Source organism: Suncus etruscus, chromosome 16 (genome assembly GCF_024139225.1).
Source record: "Suncus etruscus isolate mSunEtr1 chromosome 16, mSunEtr1.pri.cur, whole genome shotgun sequence".
Lineage (NCBI taxonomy): Eukaryota > Metazoa > Chordata > Mammalia > Eulipotyphla > Soricidae > Suncus > Suncus etruscus.
This window is the reverse complement of record NC_064863.1, coordinates 82,672,927-82,700,440: the sequence shown is the minus strand read 5'-3', so window position 1 is coordinate 82,700,440 and position 27,514 is coordinate 82,672,927. Positions and strand designations below refer to the sequence as shown.

The 27,514-nt window shown below is 36.9% G+C and overlaps 1 non-coding gene and 1 pseudogene across 1 annotated transcript; both read right to left on the bottom strand.

The window, feature by feature from the left end:
* The window catches only part of LOC126032225 (glyceraldehyde-3-phosphate dehydrogenase-like), a 139,603-nt pseudogene that overhangs the window by 31,097 nt on the left and 80,992 nt on the right, over positions 1 to 27,514 (bottom strand).
* LOC126032784 (U1 spliceosomal RNA) lies at positions 4,212 to 4,371 on the bottom strand. The gene has a single exon (XR_007503982.1). It is a non-coding gene; the product is annotated as a U1 spliceosomal RNA (small nuclear RNA).

Genomic DNA, 27,514 nt, shown 5'->3' with positions numbered 1-27,514 from the left:
GGCTTGGGGGACCATATGGGACACCGGGGGATCGAACCGCTGTCCGTCCAAGGCTAGCGCAGGCAAGGCAGGCACCTTACCTTTAGCGCCACCGCCCGGCCCATGAAAGTAAATTCTATCATCTTCACAGCAGTGGTTTCAAATTATGGAACTCCAAAGAATTTCAGAGTCTGTAAGAATCAGCATTACTAGTTTTCTATTGCCACAGTAAGTGTATAACTAATGAAAATTATATTTTTGCCTTTAAATTTATAATATTAGTATAAAGAAGCTGGATGTACTAAAATTACTCAAGAGAAATAAATGGCAATAAAATATTTGAAAACAATTATCAGGTAATGGGCAATTTTAAGTGAAATAGTTTTAATGAAAGGTCAATTTAAAGAAATATAGGAAGTTGGCTATAAAGTTCAAAAGTATTATAAATATGAATTAAATATTTTCTAAGCTCAGCCACATAAATACAAATCCATATGCAATCTGATTTATAAAATCTTATAATATGACACCAATAAAACCATTCTATATCAAAGGGGACAAACCCCAGCACTTTCTCCATATGCCATGTGTTACAAGCAGTTTCATGCACCTGTTGGGTGTGTTTTCATCATTAAAAAATTTAGCAATAAAAAGTTATTATAGATATAAATTATCTATAATTTAAAGTTATTTGCATATAAATTTGTTACAAATCAGGATAACATGACAAAACCAACATATTAAACAAAAGGTTTCTGTAAAGTTATAGCTTTGGAATGAATGCCATAGTTCTGTTATTGTCTTTTAGAAATTTATGACTGTAGGCCAATATCAGACATTCATAAATGTCGCAAAATTTGATAATACTCAAGACCTTCATGGAAAATATACATGTAAGAATTTACTCAAAATTTTAACCACTAAAAACCTTTGCTATGTATGTTGTAATGTAATATTTTTAATGAAAATAAATTAATCTTATCTCAATATGAACACACTGTGATATTAAATAAGTAGTAAAGAAATCTAAGAACATATGATAAAGTTACGATTAAAGAATACTATTCTTGTATAATAAATCCTACCACCAATTCCAACATGACTTTGGTAAGAAATTAAAAATATTCATTTCACTCACATTTTAATAAACAGAACTAAATTTTTTACTACTCTATTAAATATGTTCAAAGAAATTTCTTTACCTTTTTCTAAAGTGCTCTGGTAAATGCTATCACTTTTTAACACAATTTGAATGCTGATTAATAGTTTATTTTTACTATTCTTACTTTGACTTCAGATTTGAAGACTCTTATTGACAATAGCAAAGAACAGATTCAATATTGTTTTCCCAATATTCCCCAAAGAATATAGTATTGTCTCTTTTTTTCCCTCCAATTTTTTTACCCTTTGGGGACCGTTTCTCTTTTAATTTATTGCTCTGTGTTCTAAAAACTGGAGAGAGACTACAAACCACATTTTAAAAGTGTATTAAATATAACTTATAGTAAATTAGTAATACCTCTTGAAAAACCCTGCTCTGAGCTCTCCCAGGGTGCTTCCTTTGAGGAAAGATAACTCAATTGTGTTGATTTAAAGGTTCTGTCTAGATCTTTTAAACATTCTTTTGATGTTGTATTGCTCTGCTTGTAATAGACTGTTATTGCCCTATATTGAGTTTTCAGAGTGAAGGTAAATCTTTCGTGATGTAATTGTGCCACTGCAAACTTAATATTGTTCACAAAGCCTTTATAACTCTCAGTTACATTACAACAGAAAAGTACACATTTTCATTTTTACCTTTTTATATTTTATTCTATATTTTGAAGCTGAAAGTATGTATTCTCATACACTCTAAGTGCTTGTTCTATAAAGCAGTAAACTATAAACAAAAAGACCACTGTCAAGTTTTTTTTTTTATTCAGAAATTGTCAATTTTATTGTTGATCTTTTTCATTATGTTTCATTAGACACTCTACTGTGTTATTGAAAAAGCATTACTCCTGGGAAACACTCAGTTCAAATGCCTATCTAAATTCTAGTTCGAATTTTTTCTAAGAGCAAGTAACAGCACTCTGAAAGTAGGTTCTCTCAAAGAGCCTTCTCTTTCCGTGAAACATGAATAAATGTAATTTCCCTGGGTAGCAGATTATATACATGAGAGTTATGTGATCAGAAATATTAACAAAGGTAATTCAATATTGACATTAGTCTGTTTGAGGGAGGAAAGTTTATGTAATGGCTTCTGTTATTACTTGCTGCTCTTGTTAAATTTTCTGCAAAACGTGTATAATATTTTCACTGGTACATAATTCAATTCAGTTGGATGACTAGAATCATACCATTTGGGTGACTCCTTAAGCATTTATTTTACTCATTAATATTTGTGCTCTTATTTTTAACATAACCAATTACAATAAAAACTTGACTTCAGTATTTTAAATAAATAATTAGTTGATAAGCAATTTTGAGAAAACAAAAAATTTAAAACAAGTGTTTATTTACACACACACTTGCATACAAATAGGTTTTGGGCCACATCCAAAGGTGCTCTGGGCTTGCTCTTGGATTTGCACTCAGGAATCACTCCTGCTGGGGCTAAGGCACTATACAAACAGAGTTCCACAGAGCAAATCCTGGCTAGACACATGCAAGTCATGTGTCTTACTTGATGTTTTATCTCTCTAGTCCCTGGAAGTGGATATTTTATATATCATAGTAGACTAGATTTTAATAACCACTCTCACTAGGCATATTATTCATTAAGAATGCAAATATCTATCTAAGAAAAGTCAATATCTCTACTTTATAAAACCTCATTATTCTTTCCTTATGTAAAAACAGCAGTCTCCACGTCTTAGAAATTGATAATAGTAGCAATACTGTCCTTGTTTTGATTATCTTTCAATTTTCCATCTTATTATTTCTCCTCACGCTAGGTCTCTTGCAAATGAAAATATTATAATTTCTCCAACGATTTATAGAGCAGATCAAATGCCCGATTCTGAGAAAGAAGACTTATGAGATATTTCTTCATATATATAATTTCAAGATAAATATATATTTTTCTATGAGAATGCGGTCAAAATTTTATAGTTGAATGGTATCATAGATGATATCGGACTCCGATGTTGCAAATAAATAGCTACAAAACATATGTGCTAAAGATAAGTTTTATTTAATAAAACAAGACTAGAGTCTTAATTTTAAGATTTTTGGTTGTTTTAGCTTTATGCTAATAAACACTTGAGTTTTACTTTATATATATGTACGGATTTTGGTCCACATCTTGGGCAATGCTTAGAGTGACCCCTGCCTCTGCATTCAGTAATTACTCCTGGTACTGCTCAGAAACAATATGGGAAACCTTGAACACTAAACCCGGGTCGACCATGTGTAAGGCAAATGCCCTGCCTGCTATATTGTCACTCTGGCCTAGAGTTGTACTTCAGAATAGGGATTTCTTTTTTTTGTTTTTGTTTTGTTTTGTTTTTTTTTTTTGTTTGTTTTTGGGCCACACCCGGCGATGCTCAGGGGTTACTCCTGGCAGTCTGCTCAGAAATAGCTCCTGGCAGGCACGGGGGACCATATGGGACACCGGGATTCGAACCAACCACCTTTGGTCCTGGATTGGCTGCTTGCAAGGCAAACACCGCTGTGCTATCTCTCCGCGCCCAGAATAGGGATTTCTTTTGAACAATGCAAAGTTCAACAAATGTTTGTTGTCAGTATTCTTCTTTAGATGATGTATACTGTTTTAATTTGACAACAGATCCCCAATATTAAACTTTATCTATTTCTGTTACTTTGTTTTGTTACTATCTTTAGATGCCTGAGTTTGTGATATCTACTTTTAGTGTTTTTTGCTCTTAACTTTTTTTTTTTAATTTGGCTTTTTTTTTTTTTTTGTTTTACTTTGATTTTGGTTCACACCCAGTGATGCTCAGAAGTTACTCCTGGCTTTATGTTAGGAACAATTTCTAGTAGTGATTGAGGGACCATATGCGGTGGTTGAGGATCATACCAAAGTCAGCAGCACTCAAGGTAAATGCCTTATCTACTTTATTCTCTTTTGGGCTCTGCCTAGCTCACTGTAGCTTCTAACTTGCATGCTGTTTATACTGTGAATGTCAAAACAGTTGTGGAATAGAATAGTTTGCAGCAGATTAGAGTAGTTTTTAAAAAAAATTTCTTGAGTTTTATGACCAAAATATCTAGAGCACTTTTGGCATTTTTAAAAGTAATTTTAAATTCCTCTGCTACCACAAATTATGCAGTCGAGTTTCCCACATTTGGGTAAATCGCAGGGGTCAGCACACCCAGAATGCAATGGGTGAGCCTCGCCCTGGTGAAACAACCTCCGTGATCATGGTATCTCCCTTGCCAGATAAGTATTACTTAAACTCTTTTTTGGCACACTTGTAGAAAGAAATGACAGGGTATTCATTAGGAAGTTTGTTTCTAATTTTACCTGGTTAAAAATTCAAATTTAGCATTTTAGAAGTCATAAAAGATGGGGCCGGAGCAGTGGCGCAAGTGATAGGAAATTTGCCTTGCACATGCTAACCTAGGGCAGACCTCGGTTCGATCCCCGGCGTCCCATAGGGTCCCTCAAGCCAGGAGCGATTTCTGAGTGCATAGCCAGGAGTAACTCCTCAACGTCACCGAGTGGGGCCTCAAAAACATAAATAAATAAATAAATAACTGTTTAAAAAAGTTATGAATAAATAATTGCAGAATAAAAGAATCAAATACCCACTAAAGAAATAAGCAAAACCACCCCTCCGACTGAATAGCAAAGATAATACAGGTTTACATTAGATGATTAAAAGTACAGTATATTTTGTTAATTCAAGAAACTATTTTCTAGATTATATTTATTGTTTGTTTTTTGGGGAACATATTTGTCAGTGCTCAGAAATCACTCCTGACAGGCTGAGAGAACATATGGGATGCTAAGTATTGAACCCAGGTTGGACATGGGCAGGGCATATACCTTCTACACTATCCTATGACTCTGACTCCATAAGATAATGTTTTAAATATATAACCCTTGGGATAAATCAGAGAATATTGAAAGCTGCCTTGGAAGCATAAGGTTGTGATATAGATCCTTGGTAATTTAGGAGTGGAGTATGTGAAGAGCATTCCCACTGAGGTTTATCAGCAAGAAGATTAGTACATTTCCTGATCACAGGCCTCAAAATGTCCCCATTTTACAAGTTAGAATGGTCCTTTCCCTTTTTCTATTGGGATATCACATCTAACAGTGTTCAGGGGATACTCTTGACAGTGCCAGTAATTAATCCTGGCAGAGCTCAGGGGTACATTACAGGGTGCCAGGAATCAAACCCAGTTCAGCCGTGCAGAGCAAGTACCTGAGCCATTGCATTCTCCAACATATAGAGCTGTCTTTTTTTAAATTTTTATTTTGACCATCTTGGCTTACATATCTTTCACAGTAGTATTTTAGGTACATATTAACATTGAATCAGGGGAATACTCATCACCAAATTTGTCCTCCCTTCCCCTCCCATTCCCATCTTGCATCCCATATCCCCTACCCTCACCACCCGGGCTGCTAGAATAAGTGGTCCCCTCTATATCTAACTTACTACTTAGTGATCATATGTCTTTTTGTTCCTGGTACCCTCCCTTATTTCCCCCTCTATTTGAGAGGCGGAGCTAGATAGTTCAAGTTATGTGGTTTTGTTTGAAGGAAAGAAAAGAAATAAAATGGGGGTAAAAATCAAATAAGCCGAAAATGGGAGGAGTCCTTCTAGAGGCTTTCAACCTCAGTTTGAGAGAGAAAAGGAAAAAGGGAATTGAAACACCACAACAATACAGAAAGAAATATCAAATAAAATATCCAGTGAGCACTACAGCAATAAAGACAAACATCACACAATAGTCTCGGTCCTGAAATCAAACCATGTTGGAGAGCAAAAAGAAAGAGAAAGATAAAATAAAATAAAATTGGAGACATCAACTTCAATATCTACACCAAAACAAGGAAGTCTAAAAAATAGAAAAAAAATAGTTTGCATTTTTTTTTTCCTGCATAGGCACAGTAAATATTGAGGGGGGGATTACATAGGGAATTCCCTTGACCTAGGAGATACAGGGTTTTTCCACCCCTGAAGTATACTGTCATGGGATTAACTATAGACTCCTTGCATGTTCGTTTACTCTTCCCCCGGTGATTTTGTGGTATATGGAAGACTTCTGCTTCGTCATGGGTGGTAAAATCAGATCTCTGTATTTAGAGATAAGGAATGGAGCTTATGATGAATCTTTCCTTGTGGTTCTACCAGTTCTGTTCCTTCAGTGTCGTTTTAATTCATCTTCTGTAGTTGGTGGTTTTGGTCAGTACATTGCTACTAGAATGGAGCCTGGGATAGAGTCTTTCATTATGTTTCCAGAAGACCCGTTCAGTTGCGATTGTCTCAGTCAGACCTCTGGAATTAGAGCTCTTGTTTGTTGTACAGATTGTAGACCAAAACCTAGGCTACAGCTTTTTTTTTTTTATTGGTCCCACGATGTGTACTGTCCAGTCATGGTTGTAACAACCAGTCATCTGTAGCTAGTGATCTTGGTTTTTGCACAGATCAAAGGGTAGCAGATCTTTTGATTTTGTGTTATAGTTGGCTGGGGAGGAAGGACAACCTGCTCTTAGATCAAGTTGTTCCCATTTCCTCGTTGTCAGGATATCACATTGTAATTCTTGACAACGGTAATTGCTATTCTTATGTTGCTTCTTTTATCGTTGTTTTTCTTCCTTTTCTGCTTTAAATTGTCTGTCTTTGTCTTTTGGTTTGTCCATTTTAATTGGGAGGGGGGGTTGAGTCACACCTGGCAGCGCTCAGGGTTTACATGGAGCCATGTTATCCCCAGTGTTGCCTGCTGAAGCTTCCGACTCCCCAAGAGGCGTTTGCTTCCTAATTGCTGGAAGCCCAAGTTCACCAGTCCCCTCTCTGCCCCCTGCAGGTATGGTGAAGCCCTGGGAAGTTCTTAATACTACTCTGGCACCAATTTGCACAAAGTGTTTTTTGTTTGTTTGTTTGTTTTGTTTTGGGGTCATGCCGGGCAGTGCTCAGGGGTTACTCCTGGCTCTACACTCAGAAATCACTCCTGGCAGGGTCAGGGGGATCATAGGGGATGCTGGGATTCGAACCACTGTCTTTCTGCATGCAAGGCAAAGTCCCTACCTCCATGCTATCTATCCAGCCCTGGCACACCTTTTGATATGACATCCTGACATGATGAAATGGCAACAACTTGATCTAAGAGAGGGTTGCCTTACCTCATTACCCAACGGTCTGATGAAATCAGAGGACATTGCTCTGTGCAAAAACTAATATAGCTAACTATAGGAGACTAACTTTAACAAACATGATTGGGCAGAACTTATTGTGGGACCAATAAGAGAGATCCTAGCCTAGGCCTTGGCTTAGAATTCGTACAAAAACCAAGATCTCTAATTCCAGAGGTCTTACTTTGACAATTGAGATTGAGCAGAACCTCTGGGACTATAATGAAAGACTCCATCCTAGGCTTGTCCTAGGATCTGAGAAAAAACCAAGACCACTAATTACAGAAGACTGATTACAACAACAGCGATGGAACAGAACTTTTATAACCATAACAAAAGACTCTATTTTATCCGTTGTTTTATGACCTATGCAAGTACCAAGATCTCTAGATATAGAGGCCTCATCCACAACTGAGCTGAAAGTTTCCTGGCACCATAAAAAGACCGTGTGGTGTAAAAATGAGTGTATATGGAGCCTGTGGTAGTTTCCATGGCAGTATGCTTCAAGGGCAGAGAAACCCTGTAGCTCTTAGGCCAATGGAATTTCTTGTCTAATTTCCCCAATACTTACTGTGCCTATGCAAACAAACAAACAAGCAGAAGCATAAAGCTTTGCCACACCAGCCCTCTTTCCTTCATTTATTTGTGTTTTTTCTCTTTTCTTTTTCTTCTTACAATTCATTTTTTCTTTTTCTTCTCTCCTCTATTTTTTCCTTTTTCCCCTTTTTTTATTATTTTTATTTTTTTATTTACTTTTGTTCTCGTGATTATTATATAATGGTGGTTGTTTTTAATAGCTGGGTGCTTTTTTATAGATGCTGATTTTTTTTCCTTTCTTCTTTTAAATTGGTATTTATAAACTCTAGAAGGAATCCTTCCAGTTGTTTTTATTTTTATAACAGAACAACATAACACAATAATCTTGTTTGAACTTATGAATTTAGGGAGGAAATATCAAAGGTACTAGGACCAAACAGTCGAATGAACATAAAATGATCAGAACATAAAAAATGATCAGATTCAAACACCAAACCCAAACAATGACAACAGAATCAATCCCCAATCTACAACAAGCTATACACAGAGGGGAGCAGTTAACACTAGCAGACTGTGTGGCAGGAAAGGGAGATATGGGATGCATGCTGGAAATAGGGTTGGAGGGAGAGTGACACTGGTGGTTGAAATGGCCCTGATTTATTGTCACCATGTACCTTAAATATTACTGTTACTGTGAAATATTTGTAATTCACTTTGGTCACAATAAAAATGATTAAAAAATAGCATTCAGGGTCATAATAATAGCGCAGTGGTAGGCTGCTTGCCTGGCATGTGGCTGACCCAGATGGACCGGGCTCAATTCCTGGCATCCCATATGGTTCCTCAAGCCAGGAGTGATTTCTGAGTGCATAGCCAGGAGTAACCCTTGAGCATATCCAGGGTTGGAAGAACTTAACAAAAAACAAGTAAGCCTTTTCTGAAGGTCTGACTCCTATTCCCAGCATGCACCCCATTTCCCCCTCCTTTGCCCCATGGGCTGCTAGTACAAGTGGTCCCCTCTGTGTCTAATTTGTTGTAGATTGGGTACTGATTCTGTTGTTGTTAGCTTTAGATTTGGTGTTAAAGTTTGATCATTTTTTATTTCTACTCGATGTTCATACAAGTGCTTGGTCTTGGTACTCTCTATTATTTCTCCCTCAATTTGTGAGGCAGAACAAAATGATTCAAGTTATGTGGTTGTTAGAAGGAAAGAAAAAAGCGGGGCAAAAATCAATCAAGCAAAAAATGGGAGGGAGGAGTCCTTCTAGAGGCTATAAATATCAATTTAAGAGAAGAAAGGGGGAAAAAAAGAAAAACATAACAAGAATACAAAAAAAATCAAACAACCCCCCCAAAAAGCACCACAGCAATAAAGACAACAACCAGTCAATAACAACGGTCCCAAGATAAAAACAAAACAAAGCACAAATAAACAAACAAGTAAAACAAGAACAAAAACAAGCAACAACAACAATAACAAAAAATTGACTTGAGCTTTTTTTTTTTTTTTTGCATAGGCACAGTAAATGTTGGAGAGAAAGGGAATTCCCTTGGCCTAAAAGATGCAGGGTTTATCTGCTCTTGAATATACTGTCATGGGAATAACTACAGGCTCCATTTATACTCTTATTCACTCCCCTAGGTCCTTTTGTGATGTCTGGAAACTTTCCATTCAGTCATAGATGATAAAATCAGGGCTTTGTAACTTGAGATCTTGGTATTTGCACAGGTCATAGGATGGAGCGTAGAATGGAGTCTTTCTTTACTGTTCCAGAAGTTCTGTTCCATCTCTGTTGTTTTAATCAGTCTTCTGTGGCTGGTGGTCTTGGTTTTTGCACAGATCCAAGGGTGAAGCTTAGGATAGACTCTTTAATTATGTTTCCAGAAGTTCTGCTCATTTGCAGTTGTCTCAGTCAGACCTCTAGAATTAGAAATCTTGGTTGTTGTACAGGTCGTAGGCCAAAGCCTAGACTAGAGTCTTTTTTATTGGTCCCAGGATAGGTTCTGCCCAGTCATGTTTGTCAGTCAGCCTTCTGTACTTAGCGATCTTGGCTTTTGCACAGATAAAATGATGACATGTCTTCTGATTTCATCTTATCATTAGGTGGTGAGGTAAGACAACCTGCTCTTAGACCAAGCTGTTGCCATTTCCTCATTGTCAGGATTTCATATCAAAACTGATGCTTGTTGGTGTCAGAGCAGTATTAAGAATGGTTCCTGGAGCTATTGTGGAGAATTGTATTGAGTCTATGTTTGAGATTAGGGTTCGGGTTTAGAGGGTCGCTGTCTAATCACATGGAGTCTAAGTTCAGACCACATGACATATGTTCAAGGTGGGAGTTGCCCTGTGTTGTAAAATATATGAGTTTTTATCCCTAGTAGATAAGAGCTTGTTTGTATACGTAAAATTTCCCCTTTTTTAGTATGCTTGTGCAGAAAGAAATGGTGTTATGTTATATTGTGGGTGCATTTGGGGTGAGAGTGTCGGGCTTCAACATCTCTGTGCCCTGGTTTTGATCTGAGCTATTATCCTCGGCAAGGATTTTTCTTGTAGGTTTTTGTACCAAGCAGAACCAAAACAGACCAAGTTAAGGAGGAGAAGCAAAATCATATATATGTATGTATATGTATATATGTATAAATATATATGAAAAATAGATAAAAATGAGTTTATAAAAGTAATTAAGGGAACAAAGTGATGCAAGAGACTACCTTACATTTGGGTATAAATAGGTTAAGAGGTAGTATTATAGAGATCTTAAAATTATAAAGTAAAAATAGGCTTCTCTATTGTCTTTTTAGATATTCTTGTGGGGTACAGAATCCAGGGCACATTTTCATCATACACCCTGCTCTCATTGAGTTTCAGAAATGATTTGTGGCAGAAATGACTCGGGTAGAGTTCTTTTTTTTTTTTTTTTTGGTTTTTGTGTCACACCCGGCAGTGCTCAGGGGTTACTCCTGGCTGTGTGCTCAGAAATAGCTCCTGGCAGGCACGGGGGACCATATGGGACACCAGGATTTGAACCAACCACCTTTGGTCCTGGATCGGCTGCTTGCAAGGCAAACACCGCTGTGCTATCTCTCCGAGCCCTCGGGTAGAGTTCTTGCACTGGGGATCCTTCTGGAGCTGAATACAGTATCAAGCAACAGTCACAGTCGGAGGAGTTAGAAGAGGGCAACAGAGCATGAGTCAGCAGGGGTATTGGTTGTAGTTCTTGCTTGGGGACGAGATGTGGGGCTGAGTGGGTATTCCTTTGTTTGTAAGCTGGGTGATGGCTTTTTGGGGCAGTAGGCCGGTCTTGATCCCTAATAGGTATAGAACTGAGGGTAAAGATGGTTAATAAGGTGGGATATTGGATTGGGTTTGGGAGGTGAAGGGATAGTAGGATTTTTGAAGTGGGGAGGAGGGATAGTATTTAGGAGGGGATATATACACTATAGGTATGGGTTATTTAGCATTTAGGTTTGGCTCTCATGGAGGAGTCCTCTCTCTATTTACGCATGCCCACATAAAGACATATATTAGTGATCTATTCTTAAGATGTTGTTAGAGGTCTGACTCTAGTAGGATGGCTCTGAGCTCTTAAGGACTGGTTAAATTAAGATAAATAATTAGCTTAGGTATAGCTTAAGAAAGAAAGGAAGGGAGAGCAGAAGATAAGAGAGGAGAACAAAAAATAGGTAAATATAGTAAAAAATAAGTTAAAGAAAATTTAATAAATAAGTAAATAAAAGAGATTGGGTCTGAGCATCGGAGTTGGGAGGTTTTTCCCAGTTTCTAGGCATTTTGTCAGTGATGGGGTTGGGCCTTACTAAATGAAGGTTTTAGGGTTAGATAATGGCTGGAGCAATTTAGGATACACATAGGTTTTACGTCTCGAATACTAAACAATGAGTTAATGAGGCCTACTCATTTAGGAGGCTACCCTATGTAGTATTGTCTGCTGTATCTTATGTATTAAAGTTCCTTTACTAAAGAGAAACTATCAGTGTGGATTTTATTGACATGGATTGAATTGATGGTGATGAAGAAGAAGAGGAAGAAGAAGAAAGGGGAGAAGGAAATAAGTAGGGAGTAGAGAGAGAGGAGAGAAAGGACATGTTAATTTTCCCAAATGTGTTCGATGAGTAGGTCTGTAATATAAGTCTGTGTTTCGCAGTTGACAGTTTCAATGGTCTGAATGGTCATATGCTTCAGGTCACAATAGAGAATATAAACCAGAGAAAAAGGGTATATTAGGGTGTTTTATTAAGACATTTTCATAATGCAAACTGAATATGGTTTCTAGTATAACTAAGCACCAAGGTGTCAAATTAGGGTGTGCACACTTTGTATCCAAGAATCCCTGTGGACAAAGAAGCTGAGAGCTTATTTTATACCTAGTAAGATTAGGCACTAAAACTTATTGTTAGGAAATGCAGCCACTGGAATATCTGGCTTCTAACCATATTCTTCAGCAGTATCTGTATATATGCTCCCTAAGATTGTTTTAGGCCTTTGTAGTAAAAGTCTGATTTGATACCTGTTCATTCTAAACCGTTGTTTCCATTGTTGCTGGTTTCTTTTTGGTATAATGGATAGTCGAGGCTTTGTATTGTTCCTCTTCCATTTGTTTTTAAATACTTCTCCCCATTCAATGCTGACAACTACAGTGCTTGGAGTTTCTACCCTATTAGACCATTTTATTTATTCTTGGAGTATTATATGTATATATGGTATAGATTCTAAGTAACTCAGAAAAGTGCTATCATTCTATAATTATCCTTCATCTTATGGCTTACTTCAATGTTTTATAGCAATATGGTGTAAAATAATCTTAAGAGACAGAATGAGAAGGACCAGAGGGCATTGATCTAAGAAATTCAGTTATGTTGTTGGTATTAAGGAATGATAGGACCAAATGTTCAAACCACAGAGTCAACAATACTGAACTCAATACCAAATTTAAAAAGGTGCCTATCAAGATGCAATTTGAGGATGGGGTGGGAGATATGAACTGGGAACTCTGATGGATGGAAGTTGAAACTGATGGTGAATGGTTGCTGGAACAATTGAATAATGTATAAATTTTACAAAGAGGATATGGGGAGGGGGACAGAGAGCTAGCACAGCAAGTAAGGCATTTGCCTTGCACTCAAGTGACCTGGATTTTATCCTTGGCATTCTACATAGTCCTCCTATCCTGCCAGAAATAACCCCTGAGCATAGAGCCGGGAGTAACTTCTGAGCATATCCAAGTGTGGCCCTCCAAAATAAAAAAATAAAAAGAGAGAGAAAGAGCTAGGGAGATAGTACAGCAGGAGTACTTGATGCCTTGTATCAATCACATAAGGTTCCAAAAGCCTGCCAGGAGTAATTTCCAAGTGCAGAGCCAGGAGTAAGCCCTGAATATTCCTGGGTGTGACAGCAAAAAATAAACAAAAACAAAACAAAAGAATCTGATAAAGGAAGTAAGCATATGAAAGGCATTCTCACTAAGCATTTCCTAACAGGATTAAAAGTGTTAGTTTAACTTCAGATTGGTAGGGACTCAGATTTTCTAGTTATTAGCATTTGGAATTGGCGGCAACAATTGTGGTAAATCAGAATAAGGATAAGTCAACTACATTAGCTATTTTGCACTTATGCAGAACCCTCTTCATAAAATTTGCATAAAACCAGCATCATAAAACTTGTAAGATTATTCCTAGATGCATACATTTCACAGATCTTTGACCAATTTTAAAGTAAAAATAAGAAAGATGTGGGAAGAATTTGCATATATTTGTCAAGTATTCTTTTGTAAGCATAATTTTAATCAACTATATTTATTACTATAATAAGAAATGTGATCATTTAACTCTTTAAAAGTAAGAATGGCCAAATCCCAAAGGAAAGAAAAAAATGGCTAAATCCCAAATCCCCAGAAAAAGAACATTAATGCTTTTATTTTAGCATTGGTAAATTTGGGACACACCTGGAAGTGCTTAGGGCTACTCTTCTTGTGCTCGGAGATCTTTCTTGGTAGTGTTCACAATACTACCAGTGATGCCAGGAACTGCCACTGATCAAGAATCGCTACATGTAAGTCAAATGTCTTAACCCCTAAGCCCCTGTTCTATCCAGTTATGGCTTGTTAATATTTGTCTGTCTCTCTCTTTCTTGCACATATTTTAGTGGGTCTGTAATATTATTTTCTTTTTCTAATACTGATTTGCTAAATATATGAACACAAAAATCCCTAATCCATAGATGAACATTTGGGAACTACAGATTTCTCAACTTTTATTATACTGAAATATCTTAACATATTTTACAATGGATAATTAAAATTTATAATTACTTTAACTTTCTAATGAATAAATTTATAAGTTAGTAATGATAGCAGAGATTTTGTTTTGAAAAACATGCAAAATCCTCCTGTTTTACTACATATTGATCTATGTATACTTTAATAATATCTTATACTTAAGGGATATATTTTCCTAGGCCTTTATTATTGCTCATTTCAAATTATTTACAATTCTATGGTCATTGAATTTTTATAATATTAATAACGCTAATATATCCTTCTTCTGAGAAGATTGAAAACAGAATGCTTAGTAAATTTTTCCTAAATAGATCATTGCCTCATCCAATGGAGCATTAAATAGAGCAGGTTTCCAGCTTCATTTTTGTGGAATTCAGATGTCAATAAATGACCCATTAGTTGAACTGCAATAATAAGGCATGGAAGAACATAAACAGCTATCATTCAAAGTAAGTCATTCACAGTTTTTTATACAACATAATTGCCACTCAAGATAAAATTTTGCTGCTCTGTTAAGTGCCCTAACTTTCATGGACTTTCAAGTTGACCATAGGTTTATGAAATGTAACTGAGGTTCATAACTGGATAATGAACACAAATAATGCCATAAGCTCAGGCAATCTACTAGAATATGGCTTTCTACATATGACAGAAATACTATGATATAATATGTATGTATACTATTTCTGTCATATGTAGAAAGGCATATCCTAGTGGAGAAATGACAGAATTGAACATTTAATGATGCATTATTGTCTATAGAGACAGTAATTTATAATGATGAACTCCTGATATTACTTCAACAAATGTTTAAATAATTTAAATAACATCCAGAAAATATTTATACAGCTCTGAAATTATCCTAGCTCTATTAACATGCTCCAGAAGAAAATAACAGCCATCCCTACTTCACAGACAGTTCAATCTGGGTAGATACTTCTGTGGCCTTCTCAGAAAGAAGGGGACATATTTTCCTTTATCTCTGGATTATAGCAGCATAACTTCACCCCTGAAACCCTTTGATAAAAAAGGAACAGCTCTGTGACTTAACCTTGGAGGTCTCTAAACAATGTCTCTACACACCATGTGGTCTCTAAACAATTCAATATATTGTAGTGTCGGTTTAGCAGTATCACAGGAATTCTGAATGGTGATCACATAGTAATCAATTCACCTTAATGAGCCTAACAGTAGCATCAAACTAGCACCAAAGCAAAACTCAGGAAATTCTTAGACACTGACTTAGACACTGATACTATAGAGAGATAAAACAATCATTCATCATTTCAAATTGTCCCATGTTTTTCTAAGATTTGATCATTTCAGTTGCCTTTGTGTTGTAACAAGCAATATGAAGTAAATGTGTCCGCATGGAGGCGGGCTATGATGTGGAATGGTTACACTGGTGGTGTAAAATCAGGAAAAAATACTTTTATTACCAAAAATATCCCAACTAGTATAGTCAAACTAAATTAGATTGTGATTGGTACTGTTATGAATAAAGTTTTCTATCAGGAACTACTCCTACACTTCCCCCGCCATATATTCCCACACTTTTTGTGGATTTTTTCTAAAAATTCTCTCTAAATGTGATTTGAATTGCAAATATGATCCATCAAAGTTAAGAGACCACTATTGAGGGCACCACCAGAGATAAAAAAAATCAACTTCTCAGGCATTTAATATTATGATTCAGAGCTCTTAGCCTTACTACCCCTCCTTTAAATAAAATCTCATTTCTCTATTTCTAGTAGTCATGTGTCTATAAATCTCAAAAATACATTTCTTCCTGTATTTGCTCTGGACCAGTGAAGTGGGAGGGAAAAGGAGTCTGTTCTTGAAGATAGGTAATTAAGCTAAATCAAGTTTATTTGTCCTCTGATTTCTGAAATAGTTTAGCTGAAGGATATAAGTGAAAAGGAGAAAGAACTCAGGGTATTTCTTCCTTGTTTCCTTCTGCTTTGACCGCTTGCTTGCTCACTAGCTGAGATCACACTCATTTGCTTGCTCCCCACCCAACATTGCATTTTGGTGTGAGAAAGGATACCTACAGGTAGGAGTTCAGGATGATTCTCCATCTTTTACTAGTTTCTTTAGTAATATCACCACTCTGAGGATAGCAACTTCATTCAATCAGTTTTTTTTATTAATATCTTTATTTAAACACCTTGATTACAAATATGATTGTAGTTGGGTTTCAGTCATGTAAAGATACACCCCCCTTCACCGGTGCAACATTCCCACCACAAATGTCCCAAATATCCCTCCTCCCTACCCCACCCTCGCTGTGGAATGGATAGGAGAATTTCCAGCCAACTAGCACACTATCTTTCTAGAAGTTTCCAGTTTTTCTGTTACAAAGTTTGCAAAAGTATATTTTTTGTCCAAATAAATATTATTTTATTTTTTGTTTGTTTTAATTTTATGACAGAAGTTGCATTTTCAAATTATAATGCAGTCATTTAATATATTTGTCTACTTATCTAATTTATGCTCATCAATCTTTTTTCCAATTTTTTCTTTATTTAAGTACCATAATTACATATATGTTTGTATGTAGTTGGGTTTCAGTCATAAAAAGAACACCACACTTCACCAGTGCAACCTTCCCACCACCAATGCCCCCATCTCCCTTTTTCCTCACCCCCTGTCTATATTGAAGATTATTTTAAGGCTATTTAGTTTCAATAGCGCCTGTGAGTTGATAATAAACAAGAGGAGGCATTTCTTTGTAGATGTAGTAATCTTTTTGCATATGGTTGTCATTAACTGAAATGGCATGTTCTCAGTAAGTCTCCATTATATCTTTATCACTTAGACTTCTTTCCTGACTTAAAAATAAGGTAGTATCTTTTGCCCTAATCCTCAAAAAGAAAAGAGAAACCTACCCAAATTTGTTTGGCTACTATTCTTATCAGTGCCTTTTTATACCTGAGAGTGCAGCAATTTCTGTTTTGTGATTTTTTTGTTTCGGACTCCCTAGCATTTATGTGTAATCACAGATTTAAGATGGGCTTTCCAGTGTTACCACACTTCGCATCATAAAGCATCCACAACAGACAAAAGATACTGGAATAAGCCAACTGATAACTGAGCTTTGAAGCATCGAGCCACCCTCATCTCCCTTTTCACTTAACGGATTCTTTGAAAGGAAGTTGGAAATAAAAGAGCAAAATGCCCAGTTGCCCAACAGAGATTTCTTTAGACTAAAGATCACCTAACACGTTTGTTTTTCCTTCCTTTTTTCTTGTTAACTATGTCTGATCCTGTTCTACAGGTTCTGCTTGAGACATTTCACCTGCGCTACCCTTCCTTTGTCTTCCACTAGCAACATTTCAGGCATTCAGAATATATTTTAAAGGACTTCTAGCAAAGAACTGTACTATTAGAGAAATTTCGGATTACACAGAACAAAACCAAGACAGTTCATCTTTTAAAGACAGTTAAATTTATAAATTCACTTTTTAAATTAAATGTCATTATGCCATTGGGTTTCGATTTCTATATGTAACAAGAGAACTTATTTTTGATGCATAAATTTCATCCATGTGTAGATCTGCCAAGCTGGAATTTGCCACAAGGATAGCTTCACATCTAAAAAAATCCATGAAATCAACGCACAGTGTGTATTAACAATTTTTTTCTCGGTCTTTTCTAGTCCTTTCTTTTTTCCCTCCCCTTTTGAAGGGTTAAACTTTGCAGTTTTCAGAGTTTAACAAGAGAACTATTAGTGAAAAACAATCTGATATATTCAACATACTAGAGCCCTACTCTTTCCCTCTAATCTTTCAGCAGGACCCAAGGGAGGCTAAAGTTTAGATCAGCCTATTCTCCACAAGAACTTTGATTCACTATTAAATTCCGTCTAATGAAGATGACTTTGCCATCCCACGGCCATCAGCAGGCTATGTGTGAGACAATGTAAAACCCACCTTGTATAGAGGAACATTGTTCTTTCCTTTTAGTTACCTCACTTGAATAGAATCTCATGGAAATTCACATGCACAAGAGACCTGTGAAATCAGCAACGGTACTAATCTCTATGGTGCCTTGGTGAGTCAAATTAGGGAAATAATTATTTTACTTATGTACACATTTGCTGACATCTTAGATGTCATGTTTATGATAAGAACATTTGAGAGAGGTAGGGAGAGAGAGAAACAGGGAAGTAAGACAGAGGTAGAAGTTTTTCCCAACAATAGAATAGACATTATAACATAATTAATTGGAGTATACACTTTCCAGATTAAATCTAAATTTGTGTTTTTGCTTTGCATAAAAGAAAAATGTAAGAAAACTATATAAGTTCCAGAATTCTGAAGCTTACCTTAATGGTAAAAATATTTCTGTCAGTCATTGATATTAAGTAAATTATAAATTATGAAAGAAGAGGCTGTAGAGGTTGTGATGCTTGTCTTTAATATGACTGACTTTAGTACCACCAAGAGTGATCACTGAACAAAGAGTCACGAATAAGCTCTGAACACAAATACCTATGACAAACCACTTTCCATTAAACCAATTAAATATATTAGAGAATAAATAATAATTTCAAGGCAACATATTCTTATCTACTTTTTTTTAACGTTCAGAAAATGTTAATTATTTTTTAATATCTTTATTTAAACACCATGATTACAAACATGAGTTTGAGTTGGGTTTCAGTCACAAAAAGAACACCCCCCCTTCACCAGTACAATGTTCTCACCACCGATGCACTCCATTTCCCATCTCCCACATCACCTAGAAAATGTTAATTCTTAATTTCATGAATAATGTGAAAAAATAGAGCCATGTATGTGTACTGTGGTGTGTGTGTGTGTGTGTGTGTGTGTGTGTAGTATGTATGGGAGTATTGTGTGTGGTGTGTGTTCAAGTAGTTGTTACTCTGCATATCTAAAATCCTAGTGGATTGTGCAGAGTCTAAAGAGCATAAAACTTCTACATTTTATCACATCAATTCACAGCTTTTCTGTGCTTGTAGCTCAGGGAATTCTGGTATCTATTTTGTATGTAGAATTTGGAAGGAGTTTTTTTTTTCCCCATTTAATGGTCACTGTTATTCTCCTCATACACAGCTGAATGGTATTAAAATAAAGCAGACCCTCAGATCAGTGGAATAGACTGAGTATTCAGAGAATGTATCCCACATATACAATCAATTAATTTTTATAAAGGGGCAAAAATGAAAAAATGGAGCAAGGAGAGCCTCTTCAACAAGTGGTATTGGCACAACTGGTTAGCTACTTGCAAAAAAAAGCGAACTCAGAACTCCGTCTAACACCATGCACAAAGGTCAAATCCAAATGGATTAAAGACCTTGATATCCGGCCCCCAAACCGTAAGGTATATAGAACAACACATAGGTAAAACACTCCATGACATTGTGACTACAGGCATATTCAAGGAGAAAACAGCACTCTCCAAACAAATGGAAGCAGAGATAAACTGACGGGACTACATTAAGCTGAGAAGCTTCTGCACCTCAAAGGAAATAGTGCTTAGGATACAAAAGCTATCCACAGAATGGGAGAAACTATTCACCCAAAACCCATGAGACAAGGGGCTAATATCGAAAATATACAAGGTACTGACAGAACTTAACAAGAGAAAATCATCTAAATCCATCAAAATATGGGGAGAAGAAATAAACAATTCTTCAGAGAAGAAATACAAATAGCCAAAAGGCACATGAAATAATGCTCCACATCACTATCAGGAAGATGCAAATCAAAACAACAGCGAGGTACTATTTCATGCCACAGAGACTCGCATTCATCACTAAGAACAAGAACAATCAGTGCTGTTGGGGATGTGGGGAGAAAAGAAGTCTCATTCACTGCTGGTGGGAATGCCTTTTCATCCAGCCTTTATGGAAAACAATATGGAGATTCCTCAAGAGACCAAAATTGAGCTTCTATCTGATCCAGCTATACCATGCCTAGGAATATATTCTAGGAACACAAAAACACAATACAAAAATGCCTTCCTTACACCAATATTTATTACAGTGCTATTTAGAATATCCAGAATCTGGAAACATTCAAGATGCCCTTCAACAGATATATGGCTAAAGAAACTGTGGTGTGTATACACAATGGAATATTATGCAGCCGTCAGAAGAGATGAACTCAGAAATTTTCCTATATGTGATTGGAATGAAATCTATTATGCTGAGTGAAATAAAACAAAGGGATAGAGATAGACACAGAATAGTTTCACTCATTTATAGGTTTTAAGATAAACAAAAGTCATTATTGTAATAATGCCCAGAGACAATAGAAAAGAGGGCTGGAAGAACTGGCTCTCCATCTGAAGCTTACCATATAGAATGGTGAATTTAGTTAGAGAGATGACTATACTATCATGACAATGTTAATGAGTGAGAGAATTAGAATGCCTATCTTGAATACAGGCAGGAAGAGGGTTGGGAAAGGAGGGAGATGGGGGCATTGGTGATAGGAAGGTGCTCTGGTAAATGGGAGTGTTCTTTTTATGACTGAAACCCAACAACAATCATGTATGTAAACATGGTGCTTAAATAAAGAAAAAAAAGTGGAAGAGGGCTTTAGCTATAGCACACCTGGTAGGGAATTTGCCTCACACACAGCCAACCTAGGTTTGGTCCCCAGCATTTCATATGATCTCCCAAGCATGACAGGAATTATTTCTGAGCACACAGCAAGGGGTAATCCCTGAGTACCATCAGGTGTAGCCCAAAAACCAAAATTATAAATAAATAAATAAATAAATAAATAAATAAATAAATAAATGTGGAGGGGAGAAGGAGGAGGAGAATTTTTTTTTTTTTTTTAGTTTTTGGGCCACACCCAGCGGTGCTCAGGGGTTACTCCTGGCTGTCTGATCAGAAATAGCTCCTGGCAGGCACAGGGGACCATATGGGACACAGGGAATCGAACCAACCACCTTTGGTCCTGGATCTGCTGCTTGCAAGGCAAATGCCACTGTGCTATCTCTCCGGGCCCAGGAGGAGAATTTTTTAAATAAAAACTTCCTCGCTTCACTAATAATAAAATTATATATATATGTATATATATATATATATATATTCTTTTTGGCCACACCCGTTGACGCTCAGGGATTACTCCTGGCTATGCACTCAGAAATTGTTTCTGGCTTGGGGGACCATATGAATGCCAGGGGATCAAACCGCGGTCCTTCCTATGTTACTGTGTTCAAGGCAAATGCCCTATTGCTTTCACCACCACTCTGCCCCCTCACTATAATTTAATGTAAACATTTTATTAAAATGTTATTCTTGGGGCTGGATTGGTGGCGCAAGCGGTAGGGCATCTGCCTGCATGCGCCAACCTAGACAGACCACAGTTCAATCTCCTGGGGTCCTGTATAGTCCCCCAAGTCAGGAGCAATTTCTGAGCGCATAGTCAGGAGTAATCCCTGAGCGTCACCGGGTGTGGCCGAAAAATAAAAAAAATATTATTCTTGGGACTGCAGCAATAACACAATGGTAGGGCATTTGCCTTGCAAGCTGCTGACCTGGAACAGACCTGGGTTTGATCTATGGCATCCAATATGGTCCCCTGAGCCTGCCAGGAGTGATTTCTGAGCAGAGAGCAAGGAGTAACCCCTGAGACCACCGAATATGCCCCCTCAGCTATTGACACAGCTGAGTCAATAGGGGAGGAGACATTAACTTTTTTTTTTGGCCAAACCCAATGGTATTCAGGGGGCTTTATGCTTAGAAATCACTTCTGGATAGCTCTGGGGACAATGTTGGATGCTGAGATTCGAATCCAGCTGCATGTAAGGCAAATACTCTACCCACTGTGATACTACTTGGGCCCCAAACATTTTATCAACTACTTAAGAAGAAATGCATTTAAAAAAAATGTACTGAATAATATATCTCTTTTTCAATTTATCCTTCAGAATCAACAAAACACATCTGCGCACAACATATTGCCAGATAATTTAATATATTCTTAGTCTGACCAGGGGACATACTGAATTCTGAGGCATATTTTATTGAATATACAGAAAAAACTAAACCATTCCCTTAACCTGTATGAAATCTGACAGTCCAAACAATGAGCTATACAATTCCACCTAATACAGATGCCAGACATGGTTATGAATCATGGCACTTGCAAATATACGACACTTAAGGACGGTACTTCACAGTCAGATGAAAATTGTGCTCTTGGCCATGATCCATATTTTCTGGAATATTCCTCTTATTCTCCATTTTGAGGAGTACATTCCTAGAAGTGCTAGGGGTTGATGGAGCTTGGTCATTCCTGGCAATATTCTGCCTGGCAGTGTGTGACAGAAGATTTTGTGCTGGGGGCTAATAGAATGGCAGAGATTGGTGTGTTTGGATAGGAATGCATGTGGTACTAGAGATTGACATCAGGACTACTCTCATGAAAAGCATGTACTCCCTTCTACTGAGAGGGGGCTCTCTGTCTACTCTATCTTCTCTAAGCATGTTCCTCCGGCTTACTGTTCACTATTTCAGTTTTAGTTAAATGTCAGTCCTTTTAGGAAGTTTTCTTGTAATCCTCCAGTTTGGGATTCTTCAAAATCTACACAGAACCCTCCATTAGCACTTTTCACACAATATTGCAGTAAATTTATAATTATAGCCACTCTCTTTGTACAGCTCTCTATATGAGAACAAGGACACAGTTGTCTCATTTACCTTTGTATTCACATCTCAATGCCTGGTGTAAATTAGTTTTGGAGTTAGTGTTCATTGAAGAAATTATTTGCAGGACAATGTTATGCATACATGAAAAATGCTTCAGGAGCATTTCATTGGGATTTTAGGTTATTTGTGTGTATGATTAGCACAATAAATATAGGATTATTTGGTGTCTGCATGTAAATGTTTTAGAAAATCAGGCTTCTCTGTTTTTAGTTCCAATGTAATCATAACTCTTGTTTCTCCTTCGTCAGACAGAAAGTTATAGGTGCACCAAATGTCTCAATAATTTTGCTCTTTATTAACAAGAAATTTTTTTTGACTTTTTATAGATAATCATGGTGGTTTCTCTGTTTTTGTTATTAATATTAATAATTTTTATTTTTTATGACAGTGTATTAAAAATATTTCACAGTAATATTTTAGGCACATAGTGACATTGAATCAGGGGCATTCCCACCACGAATGTTGTCCTCACTCCTCCCCTGTTCCCAGCATGCATCCCATATTCCTCTCCTTTGCCCCTGGGCTGCTAGTATAAGTGGTCCCCTCTGTGTCTAGCTTGTTGTAGATTGGGTATCAGTTCTGTTGTCGTTGAATTTGGATTTGGTGTTTAAGTCTGCTCAGATTTTATTTTTAATCGATGTTCATATGATTCTTTGGGCTTCGTACCCTCCATTATTTCTTCTCCAATTTGTGAGGTAGAACAAGATAGTTCAATTTATGTGGTTCTGTTAGAAGGAAAGAAAAAAAGGGGTGTGTGTGTGTGCAAAAATTGAACAAGCAAAAAATGGGAGGAGTCCTTCTAATGGCTATAAACATCAATTTAAGAGAAGAAAAGGTAAGAGGAAGAAAAACATAACAAGAATACAAAAAAAAAAAAAAACAAGCAAAAAATAAATACCCTGAAGAGCACCAAAGCAATAAGCCACACAGCAATAAAGACAACAACCAAGCAATAACCATCCATGGTCCTGAGATAAAAACAAGACAAAGCACAAAACAAAAACAAAAAAACCCAAAACAAACAAAAACCAAAAACAAGCAACAAAAAATACAAAAAAAATTAATTTGTGGGTTTTTTTTTTGCATAGGCAGAGTAAATATTGGGGAGATAGAAAGGGAATTCCCTTGACCTAAGAGATACAGGGTTTCTTCGTCCTTGAAGTATACTGTCATGGGAATAACTACACGCTCCGTACATGTTCTTATTTTCTCCCCTAGGTTCTTTTGTGATGTCTGGAGACTTTTGGCTCAGTCGTGGATGATAAAATCAGGCCTCTGTAACTAGAGATCTTGGTATTTGCACAAGTCAGGTCATGGAGACTAGGGTGGAGTCTTTCTTTACGGCTCTAGAAGTTCTGTTTTGATCAGTCTTCTGTAGTAGATGGTCTTGGTTTTTGCACCGATCCCAGGGCAAAGCCTAGGATAGTCTTTTATTATGTTTCCAGAAGTTCTGTTCAGTTGCAGTTGTTTCAGTCAGGCCTCTGGAATTAGAGATCTTGGTTGTTGTATAGGTTGTAGGCCAAAGCCTAGACTAGGGTCTTTCTTACTGATTCCAGAATAGGTTCTGCCCCGTCATGGTTGTCACAGTCAGTTTTCTGAAGTTAGCGATCTTGGCTTTTGCACAGATCAAAGGATGACATGTCTTCTGATTTTATCATATCGTTAGGTGGTAAGGTAGGACAATCTGATCTTAGACCAAGTTGTTGCCATTTCCTCATTGTCAGGATGCTTGTTGGTGTCAGAGCAGTGTTAAGAATGTCCCAGAGGGAGTTTGGTTTCTCGAGCCATTGACATTCTATCCTCAAAGACTTTTTTGATATATAGGTCTTGGAGTGTTCTGCCTAGTTTTTTCCTCAATAAACTTTATAAATTTGGTCTGATTTCAAGGTCTTTAATCCATTTTGAGTTGACCTTTGTGTAAGGTGTGAGGTGTGAGGTATGAATCAATCTTTAAATATATAATATAAAATCCCTTCCCCACACCTATATTCATTGCTGAACTATTTAAAAAAGCCAGAATCTGGAAACAACCAAGATGCCCTTCAACAGATGTATGGCTAAAGAAACTGTGGTCCATATACCAAATGGAATATTATGCAGCCATCAGGAGAGATGAAGTCATGAAAGTTGACTATATATGGATGTACATGGAATCTATTATGTTGAGTAAAATAAGCCAGAGGGGTAGAGAGACACACAAAATAATCTCACTCATCTATGTGTTTTTAGAAAAAGAAAAGACAGTTTGTGCAATAATTCTCAGGGGCAAAGAGAGGATTCTGGAAGGTCCAGCACATGACATGAAGCTCAGCACAAAGAGTGGTGAATGCAGTTAGAGAAGCAACTACACTGATAACTATCATAACAATATGAATGAATGAATGAGGGAAGTAGAAAGCCTGTCTAGCATATTGGCGGAGGTGGGGTGGGGGGCAGGGAGACCTGGGACATTGGTGATGGGAATGTTGCATTGATGAAGGGGAGTGTTCTTCACATGACTGAATTCCAACTACAATCATATTTGTAATCAAGGTGTTTAAATAAAGATATTGAAAAAAGAGATTAGGCAAGAAAAAAATGTCAAGGGAATCCAGATGGGAAAGGAAGAAGTCAAGCTCTCACTGTTTGCAGATGACATGATACTCTACTTAGAAAACCCTAAAGACTCTACCAAAAAGCTTCTAGAAACAATAGACTCATATAGCAAGGTGGCAGGCTACAAAATTAACACACAAAAATCAATGGCCTTTCTATACACCAATAGTAACAAGGAAGAAATGGACATTAAGAAAACAACCCCATTCACAATAGTGCCACACAAACTCAAATATCTTGGAATCAACTTGACTAAAAATGTGAAGGACCTATACAAAGAAAACTATACAACTCTGCTCCAAAAAATAAGAGAGGACACACAGAAATGGAAACGCATACCCTGCTCATGGATTGGCAGGATTAACATAATCAAAATGGCAATACTCCCCAAGGCATTATACAGATTTAATGCTATCCCTCTAAAGATACCCAAGACATTCTTCAAAGAAGTGGATCAGGCACTTTTGAAATTCATTTGGAACAATAAACACCCTCGAATAGCTAAAGCAATCATTGGGAAAAAGAATATGGGAGGAATAACTTTCCCCAACTTTAAACTTTACTACAAAGCAATAGATATCAAAACAGCATGGTATTGAATAAGGACAGGACCTCAGATCAGTGGAATAGGCTTGAATATTCAGAAAATGTTCCCCAGACATACAGTCACCTAATTTTTGATAAAGGAGCAGGAAATCCTAAATGGAGCAGGGAAAACCTCTTCAACAAGTGGTGTTGGCACAACTGGATAGCCACTTGCAAAAAATTGAATTTAGACCCCCAGCTAACATCATGTACGAAGGTAGAATCCAAATGGATTAAAGACCTCAATATCAGACCCAAAACCATAAGATATATTGAACAACACATAGGCAAAACTCTCCAGGACATTGAGACTAAAGGCATCTTCAAGGAGGAAACTGCACTCTCCAAGCAAGTGAAAGCAGAGATTAACAGATGGGAATATATTAAACTGAGAAGCTTCTGCACCTCAAAGAAAATAGTGCCCAGGATACAAGAGTGGGAGAAACTATTCACCCAATACCCATCAGATAAGGGGCTAATCTCCAAAATATACAAGGCACTGACCGAACTTTACAAGAAAAAAACATCTAATCCCATCAAAAAATGGGGAGAAGAAATGAACAGACACTTTGACAAAGAAGAAATACAAAAGGCCAAAAGACACATGAAAAAATGCTCCACATCACTAATCATCAGGGAAATGCAAATCAAAACAACGATGAGATACCACCTCACACCCCAGAGAATGGCACACATCACAAAGAATGAGAATAAACAGTTTTGGCGGGAATGCCGTCTAGTTCAACCTTTATGGAAAGCGATATGGAGATTCCTCCAAAAACTGCAAATCGAGCTCCCATATGATCCAGCTATACCACTCCTAGGAATATACCCTAGAAACACAAAAATACAATGCAAAAACCCCTTCCTTACACCTATATTCATTGCAGCACTATTTACCATAGCAAGAATCTGGAAACAACCAAGATGCCCTTTAACAGACAAATGGCTAAAGAAACTGTGGTACATATACAGAATGGAATATTATGCAGCTGTCAGGAGAGATGAAGTCATGAAATTTTCCTATACATGGATGTACATGGAATCTATTATGCTGAGTGAAATAAGTCAGAGAGAGAGAGAAAAACGCAGAATGGCCTCACTCATTTATGGGTTTTAAGAAAAATGAAAGACATTCTTGCAATAATAATTTTCAGACACAAAAGAGAATAGAGCTGGAAGTTCCAGCTCACCACAGGAAGCTCACCACAAATAGTGATGAGTTTAATTAGAGAAATAACTACATTTTGAACTGTCCTAATAATGAGAATGTATGAGGGAAATGGAGAGCCTGTTTAGAGTACAGGTGGGGGTCGGGTGGGGAGGAGGGAAACTTGGGACACTGCTGATGGGAATGTTGCACAATCATGTATGCAATCAAGGTGTTTAAATAAAAAAATAAAAAAAAAGAAAGAGAAAAGACATTATTTTAATAATGCCCAGAGACAATAGAGATGAGACCTGGTAGTACTGGCTCAGTATATGAAGCTCACTGCAAAGAGTTCTGAATGCAATTGGAGAAAT